We start from the raw sequence: 25,989 nt of genomic DNA on the forward strand, positions 1-25,989 counted from the left end.
GTATAAAAGGCCGCGCGGGGCCGGGTTTCCAGCGCTCTGGCCGCGAGCGATAAGGCGGGTGCGGGGCGCCGCCCGCGGGCCTCGGCCCCTTCGGTGACGCCGCGCGGTTATTTTTGGGTCTCGGCGAGCCGGGGCCGGAGGAGGCGCGCTCCCCGGGGGCGGGAGGCGCGGCCCTGCAGTCCCGGAAGCGGTTGGGGCGGCCTCCTCCGGCCTCGGAGCCGCCCCGCCCAAGGGCCAGGGAGCGGCCGCGGGGGCTCCCCGGTGGCCCAGCGCCCACCTCCTCGGCAGCAGCTGCCGGCCGCGCGCAGGGCCTTCTTGCTTCCTGCTGTCGGCGCCGTTTGCTCACCGCCTCCCCTCTCCCCCTGCAGCGGGCCGCGCGAGGGCCGGGGTGGGGCGGGGTGGAGAGCCCAGCGGCCCACGGTGCGGGGACCCGGGGGCGATGGGGACCGCGGCTGGCCGCCCGCACGGCCAAGTGCCCCGCGGTGCAGAGGGCGAGGCAGGCTGACCGCCCGGCGCGGGGACTCCACAGGGCTGACCCGAGGTGGCCACCCTATGCGGTTGAAGACACTGGGCAGAGGACACCTCGCAGAGACTCGGAAGTCACTGAAGGGTGGCTGTAGGAGCGAACTCGGAAGGTCAAGGCCCCTGAAGTTACAGGCTCCAACTGGTGTGTTTATTTCCCTGACACCAGAGGGAAATGGACGCGAAGAAAGGGCCCAGGGACAGAAGAGTTACACTAAATGGTGAGGATGTCGGTGCCTCGAGAGCAGTGCTTCCGAGAGTGGCTCTCGTGGTGACCCTGGTTGGAGTCCATGGGGGCCCCACCAAGTATGAAAACACAGTGGGGGGGGGGGCGCTTGAGCGGCTCAGTCAGTTAAGCCTCTGACTCTGTGTTTCTACTCAGGTCATGGTCTCCTGCTTCGTGGGATCGAGCCCCATGTGGGGCTCTGCACTGACAGCACGGAGCCTGCTTGGGAGTCTCTCTCAAAATAAACGGACATTAAAAAAGAAATTAAAAAAAAGGGGGGGGGCACCTGGGTGGCTAAGGTGGTTGAGCGGCAGACCAGCTCAGGTCATGCTCTTGCCATTTGTGAGTTCGAGCTCGGCGCCGAGCTCGCTTTGGATTCAGTCTCCCTCTCTCTGCCCCTCCTCTGCTTGCACGCGTTCTTTCTCTCAAAAATAAATAAACATTAAAAAACAAAGAACACAGTCCAAACTTTGGAAAACTTGAGCCTCCCCACTGTCCATCCTCAGTGCACCCTGAACATGCAACCTCGAGGCAGCCAAGCCAAGCCCCAAGCCTCTTTGTTCATTCATTTCTTCTTCTTCCTTGGGATTTAAAAAAAAAAAAAAAATGGCTATCTCAAAGGTCCTCCTCTCTGACAAGCAAGCAGACAAAAGACCAGCTTCGCTTTATATAACATTTTTGTTTCAGGGCAATGATTCAAATATGTAAAGATCAATTAGTCCTTTTTAGTAAGGAAAGTCCACATCATTTATTTACTGGCATTAAATCTCATCCTTCTAAAACCAAGTCTGAATGAAACTGTTCACTCTTTATCTCATTCTTACACTTAAATTCCTATTATTAAAAAAAACAACTCGAGGGGCACCTGGGGGGCTCAGTGTCTGACTCTTGATTTCGGCTCAGGTCATGATCCCAGACTTTGGTGGATGGAGCCTGCAGTCACACCAAGCCTGGAACCTTCTCTCTCCCTCCGCCCCTCCCCCACACAATGGTCTAGCTCTCTAAAATAAACAAATGAATAACAATAATGAGGAAACTTACCTAAAGCTAGAGCTCTGGCCAAGGACATAGGAGTAGAAAAAATTCTAGGAAGATAGCTCATTAGCTGGGCAGCTGAGAGTATACAGTGGTGTCTAATGGGCACTGTTGTGTGGCCAGGCTGGTCGGCAGTTATGGAAACATAGAATTGCTGTCACCTTCCCCACCTCATGGTGTCAGGGGAGGCACAGGAAGATGCATGTAGGGTTGGGACCAGTAGGTGGTGAGTGGGTGGAGGTCAGTTCCTCTATTAGCAAAATAGTGTAGCCCTGCTCCGGGGACATATTCGGTGTTCTTTCCAATAAGCCACGCTTTGTTCCTGCCCGCGTTCTCCAGAAGGTTGACTCTGGCTCCACCTTTGCTCTTTGAGGACTGGCTGGGGCCGGGAGGACACTGTGAGAGCGTCCCGGGGCGATGTGGGATTATTGTCCCCTGCCAGGAAATGACAGCTCCCGACAATGTTTGTGTGGCAACCCATGGACGGGCTCAACTGAGCCAAAATGTCACGCTGGTCCCCAAGAACAGGAAGCGAGTCTGGACATTCTGGCAATTTTTACCAATGACAGCAGGGCTCCGAAACTAGCGAATCTGCAGACTACGTCCCTGTGTGACATTCAGGGCACACTTACGTGTTTTCAGCCATGTTCATGCTCAGGGGCAAGAAAAGGAAGTGTTAATGCCATCGTTATGACAAAAGACAATGGTACGGCTTGGTTCCTCCTGTGCCACGAACACAAAAGTGCATAAACTCCTAAACTGGCAAGTGTTGCCTTCTAGATGGTTCCAGCCCCAGGAACAATGAGGTCAGCTCCTAGGATGGAAAAACAGCTTCTGGGTAGGAGCTGTGGAGTCCACACTGGGGGGTGGATGGCGTGGGAGGCGGAGCCTGACACAGGGACCCAAGACGTGTGGCAGCCAGAGAAGGCACAGCCCCACCCTGCCGCCTTTATTGGACAGAAGGAAACAGGACACGTCAAGGGCGAGGTGGAGTTGAGGGTAGAAAAGGTGTGCATTTAGCACTGGTGCTGGGCAGGAGCCGGAGAAGACAGAGGTTCCGGAGGAGTAGGGTGGCGGTGCCCGGCCGGGAGAAAAATCTGGACCCACAGCCAGTGCTGGGTACAGAAGCCCACCGCTCTGCAGTGTCTGCAAGAAGGAAGGATCTTCCTTCGGGATGGACTTTCATCAATAAATTCGGTCACTCCCGATCGCCCTGGATATTACCTTGTTTGATTTATCACAACACTCGCTTCCAAAGGCCTCTTGGTTATCCTCATTCGTAAGTCGCCATCAAATAATGCTGTTACGATAAAAAAAAAAAAAAAATTTAATTTCGGTCACTGTCTTAGAATTATAAAGCAAACTGGCGTAGCACACATCTTCCATAAATGGGAGTATCTGAGCACTGGAAGTCTTTCAACATTGAAATTCAATTTCTCTCTTGGCAATAAAGACCCATAGTTCTTTATGAATTCTGCATGGCCAAGCCATTGAAAAGGGGATTTTTCTCCTGGAAAACCCATAGGTCTGTAGGAATATTTTTTAATGATCTGACGTTAGAATGTGTTGACTGTATTAGGGTTTTCTAGAGAAACAGAGCCAATAGGGTGGATAGAGAGAGAGAGAGAGAGAGAGAGAGAGAGAGGGAGGGAGGGGGGTACAGGCATACCTCAGAGACATTGTGGGCTCCGTTCCAGACCGCCACAAGAAAGCCAATATCGCAATAAAGCAAGTCAAAGGAATTTCTTGGTTTCCCAGTGAATATAAAGGTTATGTTTACACTATACTATAGTCTATTAAGTGTGTATTAGCATCACGTCTAAAACAATGCACACACCTTAATGAAAAAATATCTCATTGCTAAAACACCCCAACCACCACCCGAGCTTTCAGTGAGTTGTAATCCTTTTGTGTCTGGGAGGGTCTCCATATTGGGGGCTGCTAGTTGGTCAGGGTGGTTGGTGCTGAAGACTGGGGGGCTGTGGCAATTTCTTAAAATAAGACAGTGAAGTCTGCCTCATCGATGGACTCTTCCTTTTTTTTACTATCTTTAAAATTTTTGTTTAATGCTCATTTATTTTGCAGAGAGAGACAGACGGAATCCAAAGCAGGCTCCGTGCTCTGAGCTGTCAGCCCAGAGGCCGACGCGGGGCTCGATCTCACAGCCCAAGAGACCATGATCTGAGCCTAACCCATGCTTTGGACGCTTAACCAAGTGAGCCCCCGGGCACCCTCTGATACACATTTTAGAAGCCCACCAAACAGGGTAGAATTTCGAACATTCATGAACACGTGGGTTAAACGCTAACGAAGAAAACTCAGCTGTCCAATACGGTGGCATGTGTCCCCAAAGCACGGGATACCGAGAGTCGTGGCCGCTCCGGTCCCCTCTCCTGAACACCTATTGTACTTTAAGGCAGTTCAAATAGAGGGTCAGACAAACTGTTTTGTGTACAAATAACCAATTTTCTCCAGTTACTATAAGATGACGGTGATTTCAACACATAATTTCTCTTTTAATTACCCAGAGCCTTGTGCCCCTCTGGATGAGAAGATAAAGGGATTCTCCGATTTTCTGTAAATTCGTAGAGGGCTCTCCTTTGAATATTTACTAAAAATCTGCAATGCATGTATCTGGGCTCTCTGAAGGAGTCATAAAGGAAACAGAATGCATGATGTCCTGTAATCACCGTGGAAAGCCTCTGGACGCTGGCAGAAGGTTCGAAACAACACACATTAGCTGCTGCAATGTGAAGATGCAGGAAATTCATACACAGCCTCCAGCTGATATTAATATTAAATTAAAGGAGGGGGCCCCTGGCTGGCTCAGTGGGTGGAGCGTGTTGACTCTTGATCTCAGGATTGTGAGTTCGAGCCCCACGTTGGGTGCAGAGATTACTTGAAAGTAAAATCTTGGGGCGCCTGGGGAGCTCAGTTGAGCATCCGACTTCGGCTCAGGTCACGATCTCGCGGTTTGTGGGTTCGAGCCCCGCATCGGACTCTGTGCTGACGGCTCGGAGCCTGGAGCCTGCTTGGGATTCTGTGTCTCCCTCTCTCTCTCTGCCTCTCCCCTGCTCAAGCTGTCTCTCTCTCTCTCTCTCAAAAATAAACATTAAAAAAAGAAAAGAAAAAAATTTTTTTTAATTTTTTAATGTTTACTTATTTTTGAAAGAGAAAGAGACAGAGTGAGAGCAGGGAAGGGGCAGAGAGAGGGAGACACAGAATCCCGAGCAGGCTCCAGGCTCCGAGCCGTAAGTGGGGCTTGAACCCACGAACCTGAACCACGAACTGGGAGATCATGACCTGAGCCGAGGTCAGACGCTTAACCAACTGAGCCACCCAGGCCATTCCGACAGGCGTGAAGTGATACCTCACTGTGGTTTGGATTTGCATTTCCCTGATGACTAATGAGGCTGAACACCTTGTCATGTATTTTGGAAAATGTTCTTTGGAAAAAGTGTCTGTTCCGGTCCTCTGCCGTTTTTAATTGGATCATTTGCATTTTTGGTATTGAGTTGTGGGAGTCTTTATCTACGTGTTGAATATTAACCAATGGGGTGTTTTAAAAAAAAAGAGAGAGAGAGAGAGAAACCGGGCAATTCTTCAGGGCATTTACGAAGCTCGGTTCATTGTAATACATAAAAGCACACTTTGTTCTCCATATACCCGCAAAACCTACGTTACCATATGTGTTTTTTTCTGGCTTTTAGCATCGGTGCTGGTGAGCTATCTCGTTCTTTCTGCCTCTGGAGGGACAAGGTAATAACAGAACACAATGGCATTACTTGCCCTCCTCCTGCTCGGGAGCAGAGGCCAGCGCGCAGAGGAACTTACGGTGTCGAGAGAGCTTCTGTATCGTCCCAGCTCCCACCGAAGATTTAGTGGCCCGCCGTGTGAGTTGGTCGCTCAATTCAATTCCACCGCCATTCATTTCTCACCTCCTAAGTGCTGGAGAGGAGAGGTGGGCGGCAAGGGACCGGACGCAGAGACAGCGACATAAACAGGCGAGGGTCTGTGCGCCAGATGCTCCAAATCCCTAACAAATACAAGCATCTTAAAGCATCTCAGACCAACACCGGCTGTGGCGGCGCACACACGCACACGCGCACGCACACGCGCACACGCACGGCATCCCGTAGGCACGTAGGAGAGACCGGAGCAGAGACGCCGGGTTTGGGAGGGGTGTGCGTGGATAAGCTGACTGGGGACACACGTTGGCGCACACGCGCTACTTTCTAGAAAGGCCCCGAGGAGCAGAGCTCGGGGTTCAGGAAACAGCGCGAAGTCCGTCCGACGTTACTGTTAAACGCGTGTGCAGCCAGGAGGCGCCTGGGTGGCTCAGTCGGTTAATCGCCCAACTTCGGCTCAGGGCATGATCTCGCGGTTTGTGGGTTCGAGCCCCGCGTGGGGGCTGTGCCGACAGCTCGGAGCCTGGAGCCTGCTTCGGACCCTGTGTCTCTCTTTCCCTCCCCCGTTTGCACTCTCTGTCTCTAAATAAATAAATAAACGTTAAACACACACACACACACACACACACACACCCATGCCGGGGGTGGGGGGAAGGGGTGGAAGCCGCAGAAGATAACGGCTGGGGAGTCGTTGGGCTTTTTAATGCCAGGCTGAGGCATCCAGACCTCAATCTGCACAGAAGGAGAGACCACAGAAGGCTCTTTCTGTTTCTGTTTGCGTTTCTGTTGAAATACAGCCGCCGCACAACGTTGCACTCGTTTCAGGCGTACAACATAGGGACCGGACAAGTCTACACTGTGTCCCTGTCATGCTGTGACAGGCGGCCACCTGTCACCCTGCAGCGATTACGATACCCCCGAGTCTTTTCCCTGCCTGTGCCTTCTGTTCCCGTGAGCAGAGCAGGTTTCAAACAGAGAAGAGATGATCAGACGTGTACTTTACAGCAATGACCCTGGAGACTCCTGGACCCTAGACTCCTCTTTGACTAGTATGGAAACAGGCTCAGAGAGGTTGAGTGGCTTCACCCAAGTCACACAGCAAGGCGGGGTGGGGGGTGGTCAGAGCCAGGATTTCAGCTCCGGGTCTGATTCTGCAGCATGGAGACCTACAGTGAGTCTGCTGTTCCCAGGGAATGGGGCACTGGCGGGGGCCAGAGAACAGGTTTGGGGCGCCAAGGAAGCAGAATGGACAGGCGGCCGCCCAGAGAAATCACCGCCTGGAAGAGAGTAGGTCACGGAGCGAGAAAGGAGACGTTTGGCCAATCTCCAGCCGGGCGACTTCTTCCCGCCAGAAACCCCCAAGGTCACTGCCAAGTACTGAGAAGGGCGTGTCCGGGGCTCCCTTCAGTCGTGTCTTTATCATCAGGGACCTTCTTGCCAGATGCCTTTTCGCCGCCTTTCCGCGGGTCTGCCCCCCCCCCCCCAGGCTGCACCGTGAGTTCGTGTCTGTGATATTCTGCTGTTATCTGCACGAATCTGGAAGACGCTTGTGTGTTTGCGTCACAGACCTGTGCAAAGAGAAAAACCCCAGGGAAAGGCCAGCTGCTGCCATGGACTTTACGGAATGCAGGTGCAGGCGAACACGTGAGGTCCGCGCCCGGCCCAGAATCCCATGACGGGTCTTCGTACCTTGTTTGCACGTTGAAATGGTCATTTGCTGTCCCCGAAGCAGGGGCCCTGTGTGGTCATTTGCACGCCATCTGGGACTTTCTTCAGGACTTTCTTCAGTGGCTTCCTGGAAACACCATTACCTTTTTTATGAAAGCTCAACACTCACAAGACGGCAAGACCTGTAAGACGTCCAAGCTGCCTGCCCTCAGGGTGTCCCAGTTGCTCTCAGGCCCCACCCCCCTCCCCCCAAAGCTTGCTTAACCTGCTGGATTCCCTAACCCAGTGACTGCCTCACCTCTATCTATCCGTGGCCTCAATTTGTAAAGCCGAGGGTCATCACAGATCCCCGTACTTTGCCATGCCCCAAATCTGATGGCTGTCCAAGGCCTTTACACCTCTCTCCCAGCCCTTCTGCCCCCAGGGCTAACGCCTGGTGTCAGCCCTCCCCACCTGGCCCCCTCTGCAACCCCCACCTGTACTCCACAGCTGCCAGGGACCTCCCTGAAACCGACTTAGTGACGTCAGATAGGGGACAGTCAGGTCCCCAGACTGGCCCTGCTGACCTCCGCCCCTCCCCCACCGGACTCAGCCCTGCTGGCTTCTTCTGCTCCTGTGTCCACCTCCTTATCCACCCCTGCCTGCCTTGCCCCAGCATCCCTCGCCCTCCGCCAGCCCTCCGTGCTTCTAGCCTCCAGATAGTCGGTGCTCGATACGGATTCGGCCAGGGAACGTTTACTCATTGTCGCTAGCTGCGTTGGAAGCTTTATTTTTCCTAACTTCAAGTTCTTGTTTTTGGGTGGGGATCGCGTCCTATTTGCTTCAAAACAGCAGAGTTTAAGCTTTTTCTCCCATCGCCGTTCCCAGACTAGAAAGGCTCTGACGTTTGGGGGCGCCTGGCTGGCTGAGTCAGAAGAGTGTGGGACTCTTGATCTTGGGGTCGTGAGTTCGAGCCCCACGCTGGGTGTGGAGATTCCCTAAAAATAAAACAAGCCTCTGACCTTCGTTATTCCAAGTGGGATTGAGAGAGGGGTGTTCTCTAGGACTATAGAGGCAGCTGAAACTCTGTTTATACCCAAATCTAGTCTCAAATTACGAAAGGCTTAACGTGGGGGTAGAGCTAAAAGCAGCAGGACAGGGGCGCCTGGGTGGCTCAGTCTGTTGAGCATCTGACTTCGGTTCGGGTCATGATCTCGCGGCTCGTGGGTTCGAGCCCCGGCCCGGGCTCTGTGCTGACAGCTCGGAGCCTGGAGCCCGCTTGGGATTCTGTGTCTCCCTCTCTCTCTGCCCTTCCCCGGCTCGTGCTCTCTCTCAAAAATAAGTAAACTTAAAAAAAAAATGTTTGAAAAAAGTTACTCAAAAGCAGCACAATAATCTTGAGTCCTGGAGAGTGCGGAAAACCTAGAGGCACACAAATGTTCTTAGTTTTAATAGAGTCAAATGTATCCGTGTTTCCTTTTGAGCTGAGCGGGTTTTCCTGTCTTAAGAAATGTTTCCATGGGGCGCCTGGGTGGCGCAGTCGGTTGAGCGTCCGACTTCAGCCAGGTCACGATCTCGCGGTCCGTGAGTTCGAGCCCCGCGTTGGGCTCTGGGCTGATGTCTCGGAGCCTGGAGCCTGTTTCCGATTCTGTGTCTCCCTCTCTCTCTGCCCCTCCCCCGTTCATGCTCTGTCTCTCTCTGTCCCCAAAATAAATAAAAAACGTTGAAAAAAAAAAAAAAAAAAGAAATGTTTCCAACTCCGAGGTCAGAAAGATTCACGTGTGTTTCCCAGTCGGAGTTTCTCATGTTTTGTTTTGTTATGAAAGTTCTTCATTTGGTGTTGAGTTTTATTATAGACCGAGGGAGGGATTCTGCTTCATCCTTTTTCATGCGGATAATAATTTCATCCAACTCCATTTATTGAACAGTCTCTCCTTTCCTCACTGTCTTAAATGTCACCTCTGACGTCCGGCAGCTTCGTACCGGCCCGCTCTATTCCGCCGGTCGGTTGGTGCCCCGGCCACGACTGCAGAGCTCTGATTACTATCATTCAAAATAGGCCTCGGTGTCTACAGGGACAGATGCGTCTGACAGATATTTTACAAGCATCTCGTCTCCTGTTCACAGGAGCAAAAACCCAAAACAACCCAAATGCCCCTCAGGACAAGAGTAGCTAGACAAGCTGTGGGTTTCTGTTTTCAGTTTATTTATTTTGAGGCCGAGGGAGCGTGAGCAGGGGACGGGCAGAGAGAGAGGGAGAGGGAATCCCAAGCAGGCTCCGTGCTGTCGGCTCTGAGTCCGACGCGGGGCTCGATCTCCCCCACCACGAGATCGCGCCCTGAGCCGAAATCAGGCGTCGACCGCTCGACCGATTGAGCCCCCCCGGGGCGCCCCCTTGGAGCAGCTGTGTTTTATCCCCACGGTGCAAAATGATTCGGCAGTTACGAGAATGAACTACAGCCACCCATGACGATACGGCTGAACCTCAGCAATCCGTTAAGTGAAAAATTAAATTCCGCAAGATTGCATTCAACACAACATACCCTTCGCGTCAAGTTAAAGATGACCGAAATAGAAACGTACTTTTCCGGAATACACCGGGATGGACTAAAATGGTGTAAAAAGAAAAAAAGCAAGGGACTGAGAGCAGAGGATTCAGGACGAAAGGTTCCTTCAGGTGGAGTCCCCGGTGTCTGCGGGGGCTGGGTTTGGGGGTGCCTGTCACGTGGTTACAAAGAACTCAATAAACACATGCATGAATGAGGAGGATGTGTTTAGCCCAATGCTGAGGGCAGAAAGATTAAATAAAATAAAAGCTGTAGAAATGGGCTTTGCGAATGTATGTTGAGTTCTCAATGTGCCGGGACCGGGGGCACCCAGCGGGCCTGGTCGGTACAGCGTATGGCTCTCGATCGCGGGGTTGTGAGTTCAAGCTCCACGTCGGACGTAGGGCTTCTTTCAAAATAAATAACTGATGGGGGGGCGCCTGGGGGGCTCGGTCGGTTAAGCATCCGACTCTCCGTTTCGGCTCAGGTCATGATCTCACGGTTCCTGGGATCGAGCCCGCGTCAGGCTCTGCACCGAGGGCGTAGAGCCTGCTTGGGATTCTCTCTCTCTCTCTCTCTCTCTCTCTCTCTCTCTGTCTCTGCCCCTCCCCCGTGCGTTCTCTCTGTCTCACTGTCTCTCTCTTAAAATGAATACACTTTAAAAATAAATAAATAAACAAACAGATAAACAAGTACCTAAATACCTGCTCGGAAACGGCCTGACAAAGACGTCATAAAAACTGGCAGACCCGTGCGATTTAAAAACAATACAAGAAAAATCACGCTGTCCTGCGTGCATAGACAGCACGCTCCTGGTGGGTAATACAGGGTTCTCTGCCCGGCGTCCCTGTCTATCGCTTCCTCTCCCTACGGCCCCAGTTAGCAGGGGAAAGAATTTCTAGTTTCCCCGTGAAGACACGGAGTTGGGAGGGTTGTTCGTGCGAGCGTGGGGTCCACTCGAGGTAGACCATAGCACATCCTTCCCCACCTGCCTCCCTCTATCCATGCGTGTTCTTCCTACGGACCAGCGGTTCTCGAACCTCCGCGCCATCCAGAGGAGGTGTTCGAACGGAGTGCTGGGCCCCATCCCCAGGGCTTCCGATTCTGCAGGCCTGAGAATTTGCATTCCTAACAAGCTCCCGGGGCTGCCCGAGACCACGTTCCAGAGTCCCAGATCGAGGCACTTGGGTCGTGACAGACCCTGGGATCCCTGGACCTCGGGCCATCTACGAGAAGCCATTAGAAAGTGTGGAGTCCGGGGCGCCCCGGGGGGCTCGGTCGGTTGAGGGTCCGACCGCTGACGTCGGCTCAGGTCGTGAGTTCGAGCCCCGTGACGGCCTCTGCGCAGACAGTGTGTCACCTTCTCAGGACTCTCTCCCTCCCTTTCTCTCTCTGCCCCTCCCCTGCTTGCACACCGTCTCTGGGCCTGCGATCGGGACGCACAGTCAGCTATCCACAGAGGGATTGGGGTCCAGAGGTGATAGGCCAGCCGTGATAGCTCAGGAAGCATTTTCCCGTCAGAGTAACGGAGGGAGGAGGCACGCCTGAGTTATCAGCCGCTCGCATTTGCCCAGAAGAGACGTCCTCTCAGGGAAGCATGGCCTGAATTGGGCTCAAAGGGCACCCAGAGACTGAGCGTCGAGTCCGGGCCTCCTCCGCGGCCTGTCTGTTTTCCTAAAGTCTGAGTCAGGAGCCAAGGGCCACGCGCACCGACGCGCTGAGACGAACCCAACAGTGAGCCCTTGAGGCCGGAGCACGAGCCTGGTTCACCGACGCCAGACTCGGGGTCAGAGCCGGCACCTTCTCCCCGAGGGTCTGGAGCGACATTTTCACCGTGGGCCTCGTCACTGCCGCCGCTGCAACCGAACGGCAGGCTTTCCGGCCCACGGGCCCTGGCAGAAGCCGAGGACTTCTGGTCTCACGCGCTAGGCTAACCGAAGTCGCCCCTTGCCAACCGGGAGGTGGCTGGAGCCAGCCTCGCTGCCGAGAAGCCAGGTGGCCCGAGGTGAGGACACTCGACGTTTTCCAACACCTGCGAGGCAAGCTCGAACAGCATCTTGTGGTGATTTACTGCTTAATTATAACCGTACCCACGTCTGCCCGGGCCCGTACCAGCTGGGGACGTCTTTCCCTGTCATCCAGCACGAGGCAGTCACAGCGGCAGCTTCTGAGATGACCGTCGTTTACGGTTCACGAGTTATTTCTAAAGAGGTACCCAGCCAAGTCAACCAAAACAAGGATGCGGGAATAAAGCAAAGAGAAGAGAGAGAGGCAGGTTGTTGCCAAAGGAAACGGAGGCTGGCGGGGCGCCTGGGGGGCTCAGTGGGTTAAGCGTCTGACTTCGGCTCAGGTCACGATCTCACGGTTCGTGGGTTCGAGCCCCTCGTCGGGCTCTGTGTGGACAGCTCGGAGCCTGGAGCCTGCTTCGGATTCTGGGTCTCCCTCTCTCTCTGCCCCTCCCCTGCTCACGCTCTGTCTGTCTCTCTCTCTCAAAAATAAATAAACATAAAAAAAAAAACTCAAATTAAAAAACAAACAAGAGGGGCACCTGGGTGGCTCAGTCGGTTGAGCGCCGACTTCGGCTCAGGTCACGATCTCGCGGTCTGTGAGTTCGAGCCCCGCATCGGGCCCCTGTGCTGACAGCTCAGAGCCCGGAGCCTGTTTCAATTCTGTGTCTCCCTCTCTCTGACCCTCCCCCATTCATGCTCTGTCTCTCTCTGTCTCAAAAATAAAATAAAAACGTTAAAAAAAAAAATTTAAAAAAAAAAAAAACAAAAAAAAAACAAACAAGAAAACGGAGGCTGGAGAGGCCCTGAGCTTCGACGTGATGCAACATTCTCCAACCTGGGCCACGGACGGGTTTTCGATCGGGATCAAGAGACCCCTGGAGCTGTCCCACGATGGGGTGCAGGAGTGGGGAGGGGGGACAGAGACAGAGAGACAGAGACAAATACATACTTCCTGGAGAGCAGAAGTCAGGCCAAAATCTCTACTTCCAAAGTGCCTCTGGGCTTCGATACCCTGAGCACAGAGGATCTGATGCGGGAGAGCCAGGGCGTAAGACTGACCAGGGTGACCCCAGCAGCGAGGGGACAGCTGGCCCCGAGTCCACTGTCTCCCGGCCGGAGCATGAAAAGGGGCATCCGGGTTTCAGTCTTGCTCCAGAAGCCAAGCGTTCGTCACCGGGATTTGGAGTTCCCTCCAGCCTTAAATTCGATTTTCCTGCACGTCCCCAGTGGCGTCGAGAGGTGCCCCCTCGGTGGCTCTGGACCCTCCTCCCGGTCTGGGGAAACCTGAGGCACGCCAGGAAATGTGGTCCGAGGCTTTGAAGGAGTCACGGGAGCCGTTGCCGTCATTCTGGAATCTTCTAAAGTCCCTTTCATCTGAAGATCTCAAAGACCCACGTAAACATTAATTATTCTCACAGGACAGGTTGGAGGTAAACAGATATTACGATCCCATGAGCCTCTCACCGATGCTTCGTCTACACCTGCAGACATCCGTTCCCATCCTATTATTCGCTTTACGAAAAAAGTAACTCTTTTCCCGCAATTTGTAGGGAAAACGAACTTGCCTATTCAGTACATAGCCGTGGGCCAAAGTCTCTGGGCTGTACAAAGAATTCCCCCGCCCTCAGGGAGCTCACAGCCTATTAAAGAGATAAGACAAGTACACACAACGAATAATAACATAAAAATTATTTTAAGACAGGACACGGTTAGTGCGAAACGAGAGGTTTTCCGTGGGAAAGAGCATCATGGCTGCTGGTAGTCCAGGAGAGCTTCACGGAGGAGGAGTTGGACTGGACCTTGGATACTCCGTGTGTGTGTGTGTGTGTGTGTGTGTGTGTGTGTGTGTGTAAGTGAACACGTGCATTCCAGCAGGGGATGAGAGCAGGGACAGAGGGACTGAGGTAGGAACGTGCCTGACTCCTTTAGATGCCAGACGGCTTGATATTGTCACAGCTAGAAGAACAGTGACCAGTAAGATGGCAGAGACCTAGGGGGCCCGGGACCAAATGGTGAAGAGCCTCGACAACAAATTCTCAAGATCTGGGGGCACCTGGGTGCGTCAGTCGGTTGAGCCTCTGACTCTTAATCTCAGGGTCGTGAGTTCGAGCCCCACGTTGGGTGCAGAGACTACTTAAAAAAATTCTCGAGATCTTGACTCTTATATGGGGGCGCCTGGGTGGCTCCGTTGGTTAAGCATCTGACTTCGGTTCAGGTCACGACCTCGCAGTTCATGGGATTGAGCTCCACATCAGGCTCTGTGCTGGGCTCGGAGCCTGCTTGGGGTTCTCTCTCCCTCTCTCTCTCTGCCCACCCCCTGCTCTTTTGTGCGTGCCTCTCTCTTTCCCTCTCAAAATAAATAAACTCAAAAACGAAAATAAAAAATAAAAATACGATGGGGCGCCTGGGTGGCTCAGTCGGTTGAGCGTCCGACTTCACCTCAGGTCATGATCTCACGGTTCGTGAGTTCGAGCCCCGCGTCGGGCTCTGGGCTGATGGCTCAGAGCCTGGAGCCTGCTTCCGATTCTGTGTCTCCCTCTCTCTCTGCCCCTCCCCCATTCATGCTCTGTCTCTCTCTGTCTCAAAAATAAATAAACATTAAAAAAAAAAAAAAAAAATACGGTCAAATAGTCTACTACCTTCTAAATAGTCAAATATCCTTAGCTCAGTAAATTTCTAGAGTCAGAAGTGATAATAATGATCGTACACAGTTGTATGGTCCTTTTAAGCACTTTACCTATATTGACCCATTTAATTTTTTTAAAAAGCTATTCACAAAGGGCCAAACATGATGCCAAAGCCGCAGGATAGAGAGATATAACCATAGGAAGCTGGTTGACTAAAGGTTCAGGTAATGGGATATGGGATTTTTTTTTTAAGTTGGATTTTCTCAACAAGTCATTTTTTCAAAAAAAAATTATATACATATATTTTTTTTCCTGTTGTATATGACCTGTCATTTATAAAATGACAGAACCTTTGGGGCACCTGGGTGGCTTAGTTGGTGGAGCGTCTGACTTCAGCTCAGGTCACGATCTCATGGTCCATGAGTTCGAGCCCCGCGTCAGGCTCTGGGCTGATGGCTCAGAGCCTGGAGCCTGCTTCGGATTCTGTGTCTCCCTCTCTCTCTGCTCCTCCCTCACTCACGCTCTGTCCGTCACCCTCTCTCTCTTTCAAAAATAAATGATAAAAAAAAAAAAACATTAAAAGAAACCCCAACAGAAACCTTGATACTTACGAATCAATGAATCTCATTAGCGTACATTTGAGACACGGACATACCGTGTGCATACGGACTTTGTATTCTTGCAACTGTAGTTTGAGCCAGATGATGTCACAAAATACAGAGGATAAATCTGGGTCCCAACTGAAGCGAACCACCCCCAGGAAATTCAATACAGACGGCAGAGTTTAATTGTTTCACTGTCTTTCCTCAACCTTTTTGGGGGAGGACCCCTCCAGCCCTCTGCCCTGTTCCCCCCACCTCCTCACCTGCCTTCTTCCCCCCTGTGTCTCCCTCGGCCATTTCACAAACGTGTCGCTTCGCGGCGTCTCATCTGGATTGCTTTTGTACGTTTGGGTACGAGGTAAGCAAGCGGATAAAACGTCAAGGAGAGTAGACCGTATCGAAGATAAGAGCCATTCCAAAAATAGTTGTCTGCCTCTCAGGGTTTTTTTTTTTTTTTTTTTTTTCATGCCAGTAATGAAGCTCGCTGCCTTTAATTATAGTTTGAGACACTGTGTTGAAATATTTAATCTCAGAGTAATGACTGGATTTTAGTTTCCTAATTGGCATCCGTGCGTTCAGCATCTGTGCCAAAGCCCGAATCTGAGAAGCAGCACAAAACCCAAGACACGGACTATATACGTAAAACTTTCTGATACCTGGCGCCTTAGCTCCAGGGCAATCATGTCATAACCAAGGAAGGAAGGATACATATCACATATTTTATGATTCCGCTTATCTTTTAATCACTAACCAACAACCTGTTCGAGTGTAGGAGTCAAACAGAAAGCCTGTGCATGATCAGCGTACAATGAAGAGTAATTATAGCCCCGAAGGACCCTTGGCCTCGGAAACAGATCTTGGGCTCATTCTTGAATGGTATCTCAGCTACCTGGGAGTAGTTCCCAGAAGGTACTGCCCCACCCACAACGGGGTGACTTATTTAAGACCTTGTGAAACCAGCTTGAAAGGGCTAGAAGGAGAGGTTGGGTGGAGAAGTCATCGGCTTGAACTCTGCCCCCCCAAACTCTTTCCTGCCGCCCTGGGAGGAGAACCCCCAGATGCGTCGCTTGCGCCTCTTGCTCCCATCGCTGCTAGCTTCGGAGCATCTGGGCCAAGACACAAGTCTCCATGCACAACAGCCTCTTTGGAGCGGGCCCGATACTTGCTGTGGGCGTGGGACCTACACGCTCACATTCCCTGAATAATGTATGCTTCCTTTGGCGATGTTTATCCAGCCTAAAGTTACACACCGTGGGGGTGGAGGTGGAGGTGGAGCTAGAGGTGGAGTCAGCTCGTAGCGCTCCGCTGCTAGTCTTGCAAACGTGGGAAAACAAACCCCGACGGCAGCAGCCCTCTCCACTCAGGACAGGGTCTAACCAGCCACACTGGGAGCTTTGGAGCTCCCGGAGGCCACGGCCCGCACGTTTCTCTGAAAGTGCAGACCGCGCGGTCTCCTGCCACGCGTGAGTAACAGTGCGTGGGACGGACACGAGGCCGGCGTGGGGACACGGTGAGTAACCACGGGAGCCACTCCCAAACACCGAACCACCCTGCTGGTTACTGAATAGGGTCACTGTGGCAGGCCTCCGGGGGCCACCAGATGCGGGCGGACGCCGGGCGCCCACGCTGACCCCTGCGGCCGCCTGCGTGTCCCCTGCATGTCATACGCCGCATCCTAAGTCCCCCGGGGCAGAGCCCCCCGTCTCAGCTTTTACTCTTTCCACCTTCAGATGAAGGGGCCCGATCACGTTCCGGAGGCCGCGCTCCATGCTGCTTCGTGAAACGGGATCTTTCTCCTCGCGTTACAGAGAAGAAACTGACGCTCAGGGGACAGCCCGCCGGGAAGAGACGGCGCCAGGAAAGAACCCACGCCCATCTGACTCCAAAGGTGACACTCTTACCACTTCCTCATTTCCATCCCCCCCGCCAACTCTGGCGGGAGTAGACCAGCAGTGGGGACGCCAGCCCCCAAGAATCACGCGCTCTGCTCCTGTATCTGGAGGAACACAGCAGCAGCAGGTGGGAAGAGGAGCTGGTTCCTCTCGTTCCGCTTTCTCCACAGCGACACGGGCTGAAAACCCCCCGTGCTTCCCCCCTGCACCCACCGCAAGAACCAGCATGGCCTCGGCCGGAAAGAAATCGAAGCGGTTGCCAGAAAAACGCGTGCGGTTCGGTTTGGGCCGCTGGGGATGGAGGGCCCAACTTTCAGCAGGATTTTTAATCCCAACCCACAAAGCGTGGGATCACGGCCTGAGCCCAAGTCAGACCCCTGGCCCACCGAGCCGCTTAGGTGCCTGGAGAGTGTGTTAAGGCACTGTGGCAGGTTTACAGACTTGACAGTGAGAAAACCCACTCTGTTCTCATGGGGTTTACGAGCGAGTGGGAGAGAGGAACATTCAGCAAATAGTAATACAAGTAGGTGTGAGATTCTACGTTGATGATAGAGTGTCATTCACATAATCTAAAAACCCAACAGGAACATCACCGCTCATTTTTATAAACACACATTGGGGGCGCCTGGGTGGCTCGGTCGGCTGAGTGTTCAACTCTTGATTTTGGCTCAGGATCCCCGGGTCGTGGGATCGAGCCCCATGTCGAACTCCACGCTGAGTGTGGAGGCTGCTTAAGATTCTCTCTCTCCCTCTGTTCCTCTTCCCCATGCACACTCTCTCTCTCTCAAATAATAATTAAAAAAAAAAAAAAACCACACACATTGTATAATAAAAGCATAAAAATATGAATGGCAGAGAAACACAATGAGATTCTTGATCACGGTTTCTCTGACAAGGGAAAAGAACAGGACGGGGGAGGGGAACGGTGTTCAAAGTGGATTATAACCATATCCGTTTTGAGTCTGGTTCATCTGCGAAGAGAAGGGAAACATTTGAAAGAAACACTTGTTAACACTGTACATTCTGGCTCGTGACTGTATAGTTTCCTGATATGGTCTCTGAATTCCTCTCAATTTCTCTTGTCAAAATAAAACACGTTTACAAATGTTGTACGTCACAGCCACGATTGACTGCTGAAAGGGCACTGCGGGAGGCTATGGGGGTCTTGGGGTGGGTTGGAGGCATGGCCAGGAACTCTTCCCAAGGAAGGAGCAGAGCCTGTGGGAGTCGGGAGGGCCTCCCCCCAACCCCAGGAGTTCTAGAGTGACACGGGAGACGATTCTGGAAATCCAGATGGCAGGGACGTGGACGGGGCGGTCAGTGATGGATATGCAGGGGAACGGACGGACTCAACAGAAACCGAGGAGGTCAAATGGCCGGACCTGGGCGGGGACTGCAGGGGAAGGGAGAAGAGGGAGCCAGACAGGGGCCTTCGTGTTCAGCTCTCGCCCTCCTGCGGGTGCCGGCGCCCCTTGAGCTGTGGAACGCCGAAACGAGGCCAAGTTCAGCGAGGAGCGCCGTGGATTGGGTTTGGGACTTACCGATTTTGAGGTGCCCGTAAGACACGCACGGAAAATCGGGGTACGAGTGAGAAGGAAGTGGAGATAGATAGGGGCCACCCCAAAGCCAGTGACGCAGCTTGACTGATTGTCAGACACGCCCAGGCCCGGCCTTTCCTCTGTGACGCGTCCACACGGCCACTCTCGGGTCGGCGGCTGAGCGTGCAAAAACCCGCTTCATTACACCGTGAGGATTCCTGGGCTATTAACCCGTCTACACCCGGGCAGCGTAACCCTTCCCAGCTTAGTTCCGCTTGACTAAGGTGTTGAGGATTCTGTCTGGATTTCCATTTTGCTCCTGTCCACCACCAGGCCCGCTAGGCTCTCTCTCGAATCCTTGCGGGTCCCTTTCAGGTCCCTTTCGGCTGGACTCCGCTGCGGTCTGAATGTCTGTGTCCCCCTCCCAAATTCTTCTGTTGCAAACCTAACGCCCAAGGAGGTGGGGCTCTGGGGGGCGATTAGGTCCCAAGGGCGGAGCCCTCATGAATGGGATTAGTGCCCCCCCCCCATAAAAGAGGCCCCGGAGAGGCCCCCACCCCTTCCACCTGGTGGAAGCGGGTCTCCATCAGACACAAAAACCACCTCGGTGGGAACTGCGGCTGGGGCCCGGCCCTGCGGGGGACCCTGGGAGACAGCCGCGGACACACCTCCGAATTTTCCTGCCCGAGGGGTGAGGAAGTGAGGGACCCCCCCCCCCCACCGCCACGTCCCATCAAGTCCACGGGAGTCAAGTCCAGGCATGTCTGTCCGTCACGTGGAGGGAGAGAATTACACGTGGGTGGAGAATTACATACAGGTGCCCGGGGTAGGGCAGCCTTGAGAACGTCCTGGAATGCCGTATGGGGAGGAGATGCACCTCCCACGAGGACTCTCACACCCCGGGGTGACAAACAGACTCTGAGGTGGCCCCCGTAACCCCCACGTCCCAGGACCCACCCCCTGATGTAATCCACTTTCCACGAGGGGTGCGGGACGCGCCGTGACCCGCGATCACCGGCAGAATGTTGCAAAGGGGACGAGGTTGCGTTATAAAGCTTCCCGTCCTCGATGGCCTTGCAGAACAAGCCTCCAGAAAAGCGCGGCCCGCGGACACTGGGACCACGGCGTCTTGCGGGACCCGGGCCTGACCGCACCTGCCGGGCCTCCCGACCCCCGGGGCGTGAGATAGCGAGCAAGCATGGCTTTGAGGCTTGGGGTTTCTGGTCATTCGCTGCACATCACGGGAGCCAAACGCGCTTCCTCGTCCCCTGCGCCTCCCGCCTTCTCCTGGGGCCTTTCCTCCGCCTCCACCGCCAGGACCTGTTTTCCTTGAAACCAACGTCTCGCTTTTTTTTTCTTGTTACAGAAATAATACATGTGTATCCTACAACGTTTATAAAATCTCTATAAGCAGGGCGCCTGGTGGGGGGCTCGGTCGGTTGAGCGTCCGGCTTCGGCTCGGGTCATGATCTCCCGGTTCGTGAGTTCGAGCCCCGCGTCGGGTTCTGTGCCGGCAGCTCGGAGCCCGGAGCCTGCTTTGGATTCTGGGTCTCCCTCTCTCTCTGCCCCTCCCTCGCTCATGCTCTCTCTCTCTCTCTGTCAAAAATAAATAAAACATTAAAATTTTTTTTTAAAAATTACTAAAGGGGCGTCTGGGCGGCTCAGTCCATTAAGCACCTGGCTCTTAATTTCGGCTCAGGTCATTCTCACAGTCTGTGAGTTCAAGCCCCGTGTCGTGCTCTGTGCCGACAGTGTGGAGCCTGATTCACATTCTCCCTCCCTCCCTCCCTCCCTCCCTCCCTCCCTCTCTCTCTCTCTGCCCTTCCTCTGCTAGCACTCTCTCTCTCTCTCTCAAAATAAATAAGCTCTAAAAAAAATAAGTAAAAATTAAAATTAAAAGGTTATTTTTTTTTAAAAAATCGGTGTAAGCCAAAAGAAATTGGCGAAATTCACTCAGCCTTTTCGGAGGTAAGTTCAGACGCTCGCACGGGGCTTTCCCTGTGAGTCCCACGGGCATTTATTCCTTTTCACCCCTGCTCTGGACGAACCTTTGCCCAAATATAAGTTTCTAGTTAGAAACGATTGCAGGCACATGGATTGTTCCTGGGCTTTCCCGAAGAGGAGCTCACTCCAAACGCCCACCTACTTGGAAAGAGAGGGTATTCCCGGAGAGAAGAGCTCCCGAGGGACAGCAGAGCCATCGGTCACCATTTGCTCCGAGGGGGTCTCAGAATGCACGCAAGAGGACACACGAACCAAGTTTCTAAGGCCGTGGATCCTGGACGCGTTTTCGGTAAATAAAGGGCTCCCGAGCTGGGAATTCAGGGGCGGAATGTAGCAAAGAAGGGACAGCAGGGACAGCGTTTTTTTGTACCCTCCCTTCCCTTTTGTCTTCGGTCTTCACCCCCGGCAGGGGACGGCACACTCTCCCGCGGGCTCCGGGCTCCGAGTCTCCAGGTGGCAGCTCTAAGGCATTTCCTCTTTTCTCTCTTCCTCCCCAGCTGTCCCTCTTTCTGCCGCTCACAAAGCGGTTTCAATTCTACCAGGATGTGGCCTCCGTGAGGCCACCGGCCCATCAGTGAAGCTCCGAGAGCTTAGACCTAGAGGCGAAGCCCCGTGCGCTCACCGTGACGTACTTGTCGTTGTCGCTCTGGGCGCTCTCTGTGTCCCCAGCGCCGCGGGCGCAGCCGAGGAGACGATGTGAGGCTGGAGAGGGGCCAAGGGGGAAGCCAGGAGCTCAGCCGCCACGGCACGGCACGGCACGCCTGCTAGGGTGGTCGTAATAATAAAGACAGCGACAAACGTCGGGGAGGGTGTGGAGAAATCCCTGTACCCCTGGCGGGAACGCAAAACAGTGCAGCCCTTCGGAGAGCAGCCTGGGGGTTCGTCCGGAGTCCCTCCCAGAGCTACCGCACGACTCAGCAATGCCACTGCTAAGTAGACACCGGAGCGTCTGTTGACAAAAGTCACACGGACACGAATGCGCCCAGCAGCCTCGTGCATAACAGCCCAGAAATGGAAACAACCCAAATGTCCGTCAACTGCTGAAAATGGAGAAGCACATCCCATTCAGTGAAACTGATTTGACCATTAAAAAAACAAAAAACAAAAAACAAATCACAGTCCCGGGGCTCCTGGGGGCTCAGCCGGTTGAGCGTCCGACTTCGGCTCAGGTCACGATCTCGCGGTCCGTGGGTTCGAGCCCCGCGTCGGGCTCTGTGCGGACGGCTCGGAGCCTGGAGCCTGTTTCAGATCCTGTGTCTCCCTCTCTCTCTGCCCCTCCCCCGTTCATGCTCTGTCTCTCTCTGTCTCAAAAATAAATAAACGTTAAAAAAATAAATAAACATTTAAAAAATTAAAAAAAAAAGAAAGAAAAGAAACGCAGTCCTGATACATGCTACGATGTGGATGAACCTTGAAAACCGTTATGCCGAGTGAAAGAAGCCAGACATCAGAGGCCACTCATTTTATGATTCCATTTCTACGAAATCTCTAGGCCAGACAAATGCTTGGAGACTGAAGGCAGATTGGTGGGTCTGGGGCCACGGATGGGAGGTTGGGGGTGGATACTGATGAGGTCAGGGTTTCTTTCTGGGGTGATGAAAACGTTCTCGAAGCATGTGGTTGCGTGCACAGCCCTGTGAGTATACTAAGACCCCTGAGCTGCACGCTTTAAAAGGGTGAACCTTTTGGGATGCGAATCATAGCTCAATCAAACATTTTTTTGTAAACAACTGAATATCAATATATCAGAATATCCTGCGGTTGTGTTTTTTTGTTTGTTTGTTTTGGGGGTTTTTTTAAAAATTGTTTTAGTTTATTGATTTTGAGAGATTGAGCGTGAGCACGACTGGGGGAGGGGCAGAGAGAGGGAATCCCAAGCAGGCTCCGCACCTCCAGCAAAGAGTCCCACGCGGGGCTTGAACCCACTAACCGCGAGATCATGACCCGAGCAGGAGTCAAGAGCCGACCGAGCCACCCAGGTGCCCCTGTCTTGTCGTTTTTTTAAGGGTTACACGGAAAACTTTTACTTTTCATTTACCACTCGCGTTTAAATTACGGGAAGCTCCGGGGCAGAGGCACTTTCCTCTGCCGGCTTAGTCTGATCTTCAGTCACCGCGTTCTGAGCACGTTCCAATGAACTCGTCCCTTGGCGCAAGATGCGCGCTTCTGCGAACAGGTGGACGAGACGCGCCCTGGGGTCTCCGGACGGGACTCGGGCCGCTGACCCTGCATCCTGCAGCCAACGCTTGCTCTTTGGAAAAAGAGGGCCGTCCCCCACACCCTGAGGCCACCGGGCGGTGTAGCCTCTTCTCTCAGCGTTCTGAGACGCCTTCTCTCCCGTCAAGCCCACCCTGTCCTTGTGTTGAAGGTGTGTCGAAGGTGTCCTGGTGGTACTTTCGCTTCGACTTGCCAATGCACGAAAGTTCATCTTTTGTCGAACGAGCGTATCTCGTCCTTTGCTGGCACCCGTTCAGTGTCTCGTGCGGAAGTACCTCATGGCCGAGGCTCCAGCGATTATGGGACTTTCCGGCGCTGACCAAGGTGACCAAACTCTCGTCGCTAAGTGCCTCCCTGCCACGTGGCCGGCCATCGCGGCCTAAGAGCGCCTATGAGCCGTATTCCCTTCTCCTGGATCTTGACCTCTGAGAGCAAGGCTCTCCACGCGCCCCGAGGCTGCCCGTCGGGATGGACACCCTACAGTGTCGCTCACCTGAACACACAGAGGAGTCACACGCGCTGAACGACACACGCCGTCAGGAGCGCGGAGGTGTTTACTCAGCACACGGATGGCCGTTCCCCACTGTTGCCGCCGTGTCGAGGTTCAGTCTCCCCACGTCGGGGAGCTAATGACAATTGCCTGTTTGCCTCTCTACTGAAGACACCGATCTGCGTGACGGTTCAGCGGGTGACAGCGGGGAAGCCGCGAACCTGCAGCCCACGCCTCTGTCAGGGCGGGTCATCGGGGCCAGGTTTCGCCGGTTCTACACCCGTCTGTGTGCATGTGTGTGTGTGTGTGTGTGTGTGTGTGTGTGTGTGTGTGTTTAGTTCCGTGTACGTCTCCATCTCCCTTTTATTTAGGCTGCCGGGCGCTGCTGGTTTGGTGACCACAAAACAGGTGTGACGGCCACCACCGTCGAGAGCCCCCCGTCACCCGTCTCGCTGGTGCGTGGCCCTTCTGGCCAGCCATCCCTCCTCCCGTGCACCTGGTCCCTGCTTGCTATCTCTACAATTTCGTCGTTTCACGACGGTGAGACGAACAGAACGACACGCTCTCGCCTTCCAGGCTGACTGTCTCCACCGAGAGGGCTTCTTCGGCCATGCATCCAGGTGCCCGTGTACCCGCACCTCCTTTGGTTTAGATGCGGAGTCATATGCCACGGTACGGATGGACCACGGTGGAGGCCACCACAGTGGAGGTCATCGGTTTGGGCACCGGGGGGGGGGGGGGGGGCGTTGTTTCCGGTTTGGGGCCAATGCGAAGAGAGCCACGACGAACATCCGTGCGCGGGTTTTGGCGTGGATGTAAGTCTCCATTTCCCTGGGACGGGTTCCCCAGGCGCTCACGGCGGGGTCACGTGGGACGTGCTGACTTAATGATGAAAAGACCCAACCACGGTCCTTCGGAGACGGGCTGTTCCGTGTCACACGCTCTCCGGCGACATCCACGTGGTCCGATTTCTCTGTGTCCTCGCTGGCATTTACTGTTGTCATCGGTGTTTCTTTTAGCCATTCTGATTATACATATATATTTTTAAAGTTGAACAAACATGCATCAGACTTTTGGCAGAGTGGTTATTTCTGGGGTTTGTGTGTGTGCGTGTGTGTGTGCGTGTGTGTGTGTGTGTGTGGAGGGAAGTGCTTAACACAATGGAGGATTTTTTACTTTCTATGTTGTATATTTTTACAGTGTTCAGATTTTGCCTAACTCGGGGCAATTTTGCGTAACTGAGCCCGGCCGGCTCAGCGGGTGAAGCGTTTGACTCTCGATCTCGAGGTCGTGAGTTTGAGCCCCACATCGGACGGGGAGTCTACTGAAAACGATGTCTTTTGTGGGTCACCTGGGGGGGCTCAGTCGGCTCAGCGTCTGACTCTTGGCTTCAGCTCAGGTCGTGATCTCACGGTTCGCGAGTTCGAGCCCCGCATGGGGCTCTGCGCTGGCAGCTTGGGATTCCCTCTCTCCCTCTCTCTCTGCCCCTCCCCTGCTCTCTCTCGCTCTCTCTCTCTCTCAAAAGAAATAAACTTTAAAAAAAATCTCTTTTTTTGCATAACCCAGTGAGTGTTTGAAATCTAAAACTTAGCGAGGATTTTTAAAGAGTTAACAGGGAAAAAGTAAAGTATTATAAACTAGTCTGGGGAAGAGCTTGCCCACAGAGGAAGGGAGAGGTGGGCGGTAGAGGGAAAGTTAGCGTCGAGAGAACGTTCTCTCTGATGGAGCCCAGAAAAGAAACCAACAAAAAGGGGAGAGGCTGATTGTTCCGGACGGAGGGAATGTCTGAGAGCTGGCTCTTCCCTGTTTGGCCAAGACCCTCCCTCCTCTGCCCTACTCTGTGTCCCTCTCCCTCCTGCTTCCAGAATTCTCTATACAACTGAGAGGCAGGAGGAGGGAGAGGCGAGGCTTGCTGCTCTCCAGCACAACTGTACCCCATTCTCCCAGGCACCCCTCACAGGGCCCCGGGATCACTGTCTCCCCTGGCCGGTACGGGGACCCAGAGCAGGAAAGTGAGGGGACACCCAGGTCTCTGAGCCCCAGGAACGCCGGGGAGGGTGGTCCGGTGGGGACGTCTGCAGGGGAGCAGGACCTGGTGCCCGATTCCCTGGATGTTCTTGGTGAACCAGGAGGCCACGGTTGAACCACGGAGAATCAGACCGTGCTGCCTGAAGATGTGGTCACCTTGGCCCCTCCTGAGGAATAAGGCCCTCGCTCTGCTCTCTTATTTAGGCTGCCGGTCGCTGCTGGTTTGGTGACCACAAAACTAACAAGGGCTTAGGGACACCACCCCCGGGGCTGGTCCGGTCCTATCATCCTTGCTCTGTGAGGCTGGATGGGGAAACTCGCCCCGCGCCTCAGCTCTCTCGGCCGTAAAATGGGGGGATTTGCTCCGAAGTTTCAGAAGAATAAAAGACTTACACGAGGAAAGCACCTAGAATAACGCCCGGCCCTCGGCGGGCGCCGAGGACACATCGGCTGTAATTAGTCCAGAGGGAGCGGCGGAAGGGGCCGCCCGGAAGAGGTGGAGAAGGAGGGAGGACCGAGGACAGGTGACGAGTCCCCGAGAGGAAAGCTGGGGCCCGTCTAACGTTGTCCATTCACACCAAGACTGGTGTGGGGTGTTCGCTGTTTAACAAGAAATGCGCTGGGCCAGGCAGGGCTAGGACAGGTATGTCTGGGCTCCGTCTTCCGGCCACCCAAGGGAAGGGGACGGCGGGGTGGCC

The 25,989-nt window shown here is 53.8% G+C and overlaps 1 long non-coding RNA gene across 1 annotated transcript; it reads right to left on the bottom strand.

The window, feature by feature from the left end:
- Positions 1-1,420: 1,420 nt before the first annotated feature.
- LOC122211779 lies at positions 1,421-5,847 on the bottom strand. Its single transcript, XR_006198830.1, has 3 exons — positions 5,618-5,847; positions 3,008-3,083; positions 1,421-2,597 (listed from the first exon to the last, which is right to left on the bottom strand). It is a non-coding gene; the product is annotated as an uncharacterized LOC122211779 (long non-coding RNA).
- Positions 5,848-25,989: the final 20,142 nt, after the last annotated feature.

Source organism: Panthera leo, chromosome F3, assembly GCF_018350215.1.
Source record: "Panthera leo isolate Ple1 chromosome F3, P.leo_Ple1_pat1.1, whole genome shotgun sequence".
Lineage (NCBI taxonomy): Eukaryota > Metazoa > Chordata > Mammalia > Carnivora > Felidae > Panthera > Panthera leo.